We start from the raw sequence: 6,000 nt of genomic DNA on the forward strand, positions 1-6,000 counted from the left end.
ATGTCTCCCTTCATTTCTGTCAGTTTTTTTCCTTTGGTACCTGTCCTTGGTTTTCCAACACATGGCAGACATTCATTAATTTTTGGATGAAGTGTGTTAATTTGTCAACTACATTTTAGTCTCCCTGTATTGTCCTAGCTTATCTTGGATCCATTTCATTAAGTCCATGTTCTTTTTAAATTTTCTCTAGAGTGAGAGTACAAATTCTTTATTGACTAAAATGGGTAAACCTTCTGGCAAAATAAATTCTTTCTCTTTCCCTTCTTTTTTTCCTTCCTTTCTTCCACTTGGTTCTTTATAAATTTATTTATTTTTGGCTGCGTTGGGCCTTCATTGCTGCGCCCAGGCTTTCTCTAGTTGTGGTGAGCGAGGGCTACTCTTCATTGTGGTGCGGGAACTTCTCATTGCCGTGGCTCCTCTTGTTGTGGCGCACGGGCTCTAGGCACACAGGCTTCAGTAGTTGTGGCGCGTGAGCTCAGTAGTTGTGGCTCACAGGCTCTAGAGCACAGGCTCAGTAATTGTGGCACCTTGGCTTTTTTGCTTCGCGGCATATGGGACCTTCCCAGACCAGGGCTCGAACCCGTGTCCCCTGCATTGGTAGGCGGATTCTTAACCACTGCGCCACCAGGGAAGCCCCCTTTCTTCCACTTTAATGCTATAGAATATTTTCATAAATCCTTCTCTTTTGTTTTCAGATGACCTTTGTCTCAAAACAGTTCTGTGGAAGCCATTTATTTGATCACAACCATTTATTTGATCACATTTGATGACCTTATTACCTATTTACAAGGTACTGCTTGAGTCCCCTTCCTAGGACATGAACTTGAAGGCTCATTGTGTATGGCTTGTATTTCTTTTGCCCCTCAGAGTTTGGGAAAGGCAGAAAGATAGTAATTGATTCTAGGACTCTGGACAGCTACAGTAGGTGACATTTTTCTCTGCCATTGTTTTGAAACTTATAAATTGATGGCCACTTTATCAAGTGTGGAAGTGAGGAAAGTATCTTGTTCTATAGGACATGCCTTTGGGGTTTTGCTATTACACTACTGTAAAGTCACCTGGCAGCTGCTTTCATAGCATTGTTGTGTGGGCAGTGATATGGCTGAGGCCTTATTATTTTCTAGCAAATCTTAGTAATAAAACTAAGATATTTAGACTTAAAAGGTTATTTCCCATTCCTTTTTCTGACTTCTTCCTGGCCAGAGCAGGCATACAGTAAACCATTCTGGCAAGGACATAAGGAGCTATTTTTTCACAGGGAACGTGTCTCCAATTGGGACATTTATCTTTCTCCTGGGCCACTTATTACCTCAGTCCCTTTTCTGAGATACCAGTGGGATATTTTGAATTGTTGACTCACCTTTTACCCTTCTGCTGTATGGTCCTTTGTGTAGGAAGAGCTTTGTGGTGGCTCCTTATACTTATTCCCAGTTGTTTCTTTAGATATTATTTCTGGAATTTTGTGGTGTGAGTTGAGTCTGTTCCCTAGATTCTGAATATTTTTTTACTTTTTTAATAAATTTGTTTATTTATGTAGTTAGTTATTTTGGCTGCTTTGGGTCTTTGTGCATGGGCTTTCTCTGGTTGTGGCGAGTGGGGGTTACTCTTCGTTGTGGTGCGCAGACATCTCATTGTGGTGGCTTCTCTTGTTCTGGAGCACGGGCTCTAGGCATGTGGGCTTCAGTAGTTGTGGCACATGGGCTCAGTAGTTATGGCTCGTGGGCTCTAGAGTGCAGGTTCAGTAGCTGTGGCACACAGGCTTAGTTGCTCCACGGCATGTGGGATCTTCCCTGACCAGGGCTCGAACCCATGTCCCCTGCCTTGGCAGGCGGATTCTGAACCACTGTGCCACCAGAGAAGCCCTATTTTTTTCCTTTTTGATGTTTTTTGTTTGTGTCTTTCAGTTATGAAAGAAAAGGTTCATTAAGGTGTCTGTGCTGTCATATTTTCTAAAATGCATTATCTGTTTTCTCAGTTTTGTTTTCTCTCTCTCTTTTATATTCGATTTATTCCTTTTCTGTAGGCTCCTTCCTCTCAGCTAGAACCATGCTTATGTCTCTCCTTATCATAGACTGGGGAGTGGAGGGCTTGCCTGTGGTTGATGCTTCTACCACTTTACATCTCTCTCTTCTCTTTATTACTAAATACTTTGGTCAAAAAAGATATTTTATTACTTTTGAGTATAAAAGTGAAAAGATAACTAAATATAAAGAGTTTAGATAATATATAAAATATAAAGACCTTGGAAATCACCCATAATTCTCACCATCCTGAAATAGTCATGATTAACATTACAGATAAGCTTCCAGGTTTATATTTTATGATTCACATACCTACTGCCTATCTTGGATCTATTTTATTAGGTCTGCAATCTAATGAAGCTAAATATCAAATGAAGAACTCCATGAGAGCATAAAATGAGAGCTTTATTAATGTTTAATTAAATGTTTAACAGTGTTTCTTACACTTTTATAAAACAGGCCGATTTCATACCAGTCTTCACAATCATGTTCATATATGGAGAGAAACAACAGTCCAAAAAAATGAAATCATACTAGGTATATTGTTTTGAAGCTCTGCACTTAGTATATCATAGACATCTTTCTATGCAGTAAATAAAGATTTATGTAGCCATTGTTAATAGCTTTATGGGTTCCATTGTATAAATATAATATTTAGTTAGTTCCTAATGACAGATATTTAAGTTTTTTTGGAATTTTTCTTTATCATAATCTGCACTTCGATGGGTAGTCTTGTTACATCTTTCTGAATTTTTCAATATCCTTGAGAAACATTTCTAAACATGGAATTTCTGGGTTACCAAGTAGGCACATTAAAAATGTTTAAGCCACACTACTAAATTGTCCTTCTGAAATGTTGATTCAATTATTTGTTCACCAGTAATGTGCAATAATATTTTGGTCAATACCTGCCAACAGCATTCTTGTTAATACTTGCCACATAGGCCAGAAATATGGTATCTATCCTGATCCACATTTCTTTAATCACATGGAGTTTTTAGTTTCTTTTGTGTGTTGATCGACCATATTTCTTCTTTTTTGAACTGCCTATCTTATCTTTAACCCAGGTTTCCTTAGATATGCTAATGCTTTTTTTCCCTGAACATGTGTACCCAGGACATGTACATTTGAGGGGTTAAGAGTGAATATAAGGGAATAAGTGCAACTGCCTGCTTGTTCTTCCCTTCTTCCTTTGATTACACCTACTCTTTCTTTGACTCATTCTTTCTGTGCCTCTCTCTGCTGTGTCTATGCAGGCTGTCCCCAGGCTCTATAGTTCATGCTTTTCTCTTATTACAGTGTCTTTGCACTCTGTCTGCTTCTGTGTTCTTTCTCTCTGCCTCTGTGCACCCACATTCTGTGCACTTGTGCTCTCCTCCACCCCACCCCATGCTGTCTCTTGTCTCACTGTCTCTGCTGTGTATCTCTCTTGTTCTTCTGCTTACTCCTTTTCTCCTCTCCTTCTCTCATGTTCTTGCTGTGTTTGTCTCTGTGCTCTTTCTGTCTCTCCCTGTTTTTTCTTTCTTTCCCCCTCCCTTTCCCATCTTTTTCTCTCAATGTCTGGGTGTATACTGGGATCAAAGAAAAGGGATAGTTTACTACTGTCAGTGCAAAAGAAGCCATATTTATCAGTTTTTGTTAACGGAGAAAAAGCTGAAGATGAATAATTTCTCTGTATTTTTGACCTCTCATTATTTCCAGTTGCCCACGTTTTCAGCAGTGGGGAAAATGAACAACACAAACTAACTACCAAACAAAGAGACCTCCATGAGAGAATAAAATGAGAGCTTTAGTAATATTTAATTAAATGTTTACCAGTGTTTCTTACATTTTTATAAAACAGGCTAATTTCGTATCACTCTTCACAATCACACATATATGGAGAGAAACAACAGTCAAAAGCAGTATCTTGGAACCCAAGGATACATTTCATTATATGCTAAGAGGTAAAAAGCAAGATATAATATTTACATGTATTTATATGACTGGATCAAAATTAAATATTAGCAGATTATTTTAAGATTATGGGATTATACATTTTTTCTTTTTATTTTTTCATGTTTTTTTTAAACAAGAAGCACATCTTTTCTAATATGAAACCATAAAAATTTCTTTGTGACATTAATTAAAAAGTGACCTCAGCCAGACTGATCAAACATAAAACGTTAGTTATGAGCTGGAAGAGAGAATTCTCAAGCTTTTCATTGTGTTCTAGTTTCTGCCTAAAGTACCTGTTTGAACCTCCAATCTAGTCATAACAAATCTTTCTAGAAGCAGAGCGAAAGCATAGAATTAGTACGCAGTTTCTATGCCAAGATAAAGTTAAAAAATTTTTTTTAACTTCAGCTGCCAAGAGTTGAGTTAAGTATACTCCTAAGTTCATGGCCTCTCTTTTTAAAATTTCATTCCCATATCCCATCCTCATTCCTGTCCTCCCATCGGAACTGGCCTTGTTATGTAAATATCTTTTGGCTTACAAGAGTTCTTACAAAATATGTATTCTGTGTTGTCATGTATTTTCAATTTATATAAAAGGTATGTCATTATTTTTGTTATTTTCACTAAGCTTGTATTTTTAAGATTGTTCACATTGCTATACATACATCTAATTCAGGTTTCTGATCACTGCATAGTACTCCATGGAGTGCATCTACCAATTTACCTATGCACTTGCCCTGTAATGGACACCCAGGTCGCCGTCAATTCCCAACAAGGCAAAACACCAGCAGTGCACATCCTTGTCCATATTGCCTTATGGACCTTGTGAGACTACCTTTGTTGCACAGACCCAGAAGTGGAAATCTTGGATCATAAGCTATATGTATACTTAATTTTCTACATTAGTACCAAATTAATTTCCAGTCTATATTCCTACCTGCAATGCATGAAAATTCCTATACTTCCCCCTTTCTGCCAATAATTTATAGTTTTTCTGGATTAGAAATACAAGTTTCTATACCATGGAAAGGTAGGGTTTTTGGGTCATTTTTAATTAAATGTTACTTGTCTTGAGAATCTACCCTATCTCCACTCTGTAATTTCCAAGGGAAGAAAGAGTCTTTCAGAGACTTCCAAAATTACTGCTGTGCTTTCAACCAGAGTGCATTCATATGTTCATCCAGACATAATTACAATATACAACGTGACAAAAGTACAAGAATGGGATATTTTCATTGTTTATATCAGATTTTGACATATAACAGATAAAAGATATGGAAGATTTTAATAGCAATATTAAGAAGTTTGATTTAAAGTATCTATAGAAAACTTTATTCCCAAAACACAGCATCCACAGTTGTTCCAAATGCCCACGGAATATTTACAAAAATTAACTGTATATTTAGGCAAAATGTTGATAAATCCGCAAAGTAGAACATTTCTAACTAAGCTTATATTCTCTAACCACAGTACAATAAGGTTGGAATTTAACAACTATAACTTCTTCCTTAAATAAACATTTTAAAACATTCTAAACTTTTGGGCTATAGGAGAACTAAAAATTGAGATTATAGAATTTTTTTCATTAATGACAGTAAAAGCACATATCCAAAACTTACGGGATGTGACTAAATCTATATTGAGAGGAAAATGTATAGCCTTCAATGATATTTTAGTTCAACAAACTCAACTAGGAAATAATTGAAATAAGCATTCTATAAATCAGTTCCCAGAATTGATCGATTTAACCAAGATCTGGTTCTTTCAAAAAAAAAATAGACCAAATCTCTGGTTATTCTGACCATGAGGAAAAGGATCAACACTAATAGTATGGAAGGGTATAACCACAGTCAAAGAAGTGTTTTTTTTAAAAAGATTACTGTATGCAACTTTAGGCTGATATATATAATTTTTTCCTTTTTTTTTTTTTTTTTTAATATGAATGGCTGGATTTTATTTATTTATTTTATTTTTTTGGCTGTGTTGGGTCTTCGTTTCTACGCGAGGGCTTTCTCTAGTTGTGGCAAGCGGGGGCCACTCT

The sequence above is a fragment of the Balaenoptera borealis genome (assembly GCF_965194805.1).
Source record: "Balaenoptera borealis genome assembly, contig: HAP1_SCAFFOLD_1890, whole genome shotgun sequence".
NCBI classification, from domain to species: Eukaryota; Metazoa; Chordata; class Mammalia; order Artiodactyla; family Balaenopteridae; genus Balaenoptera; species Balaenoptera borealis.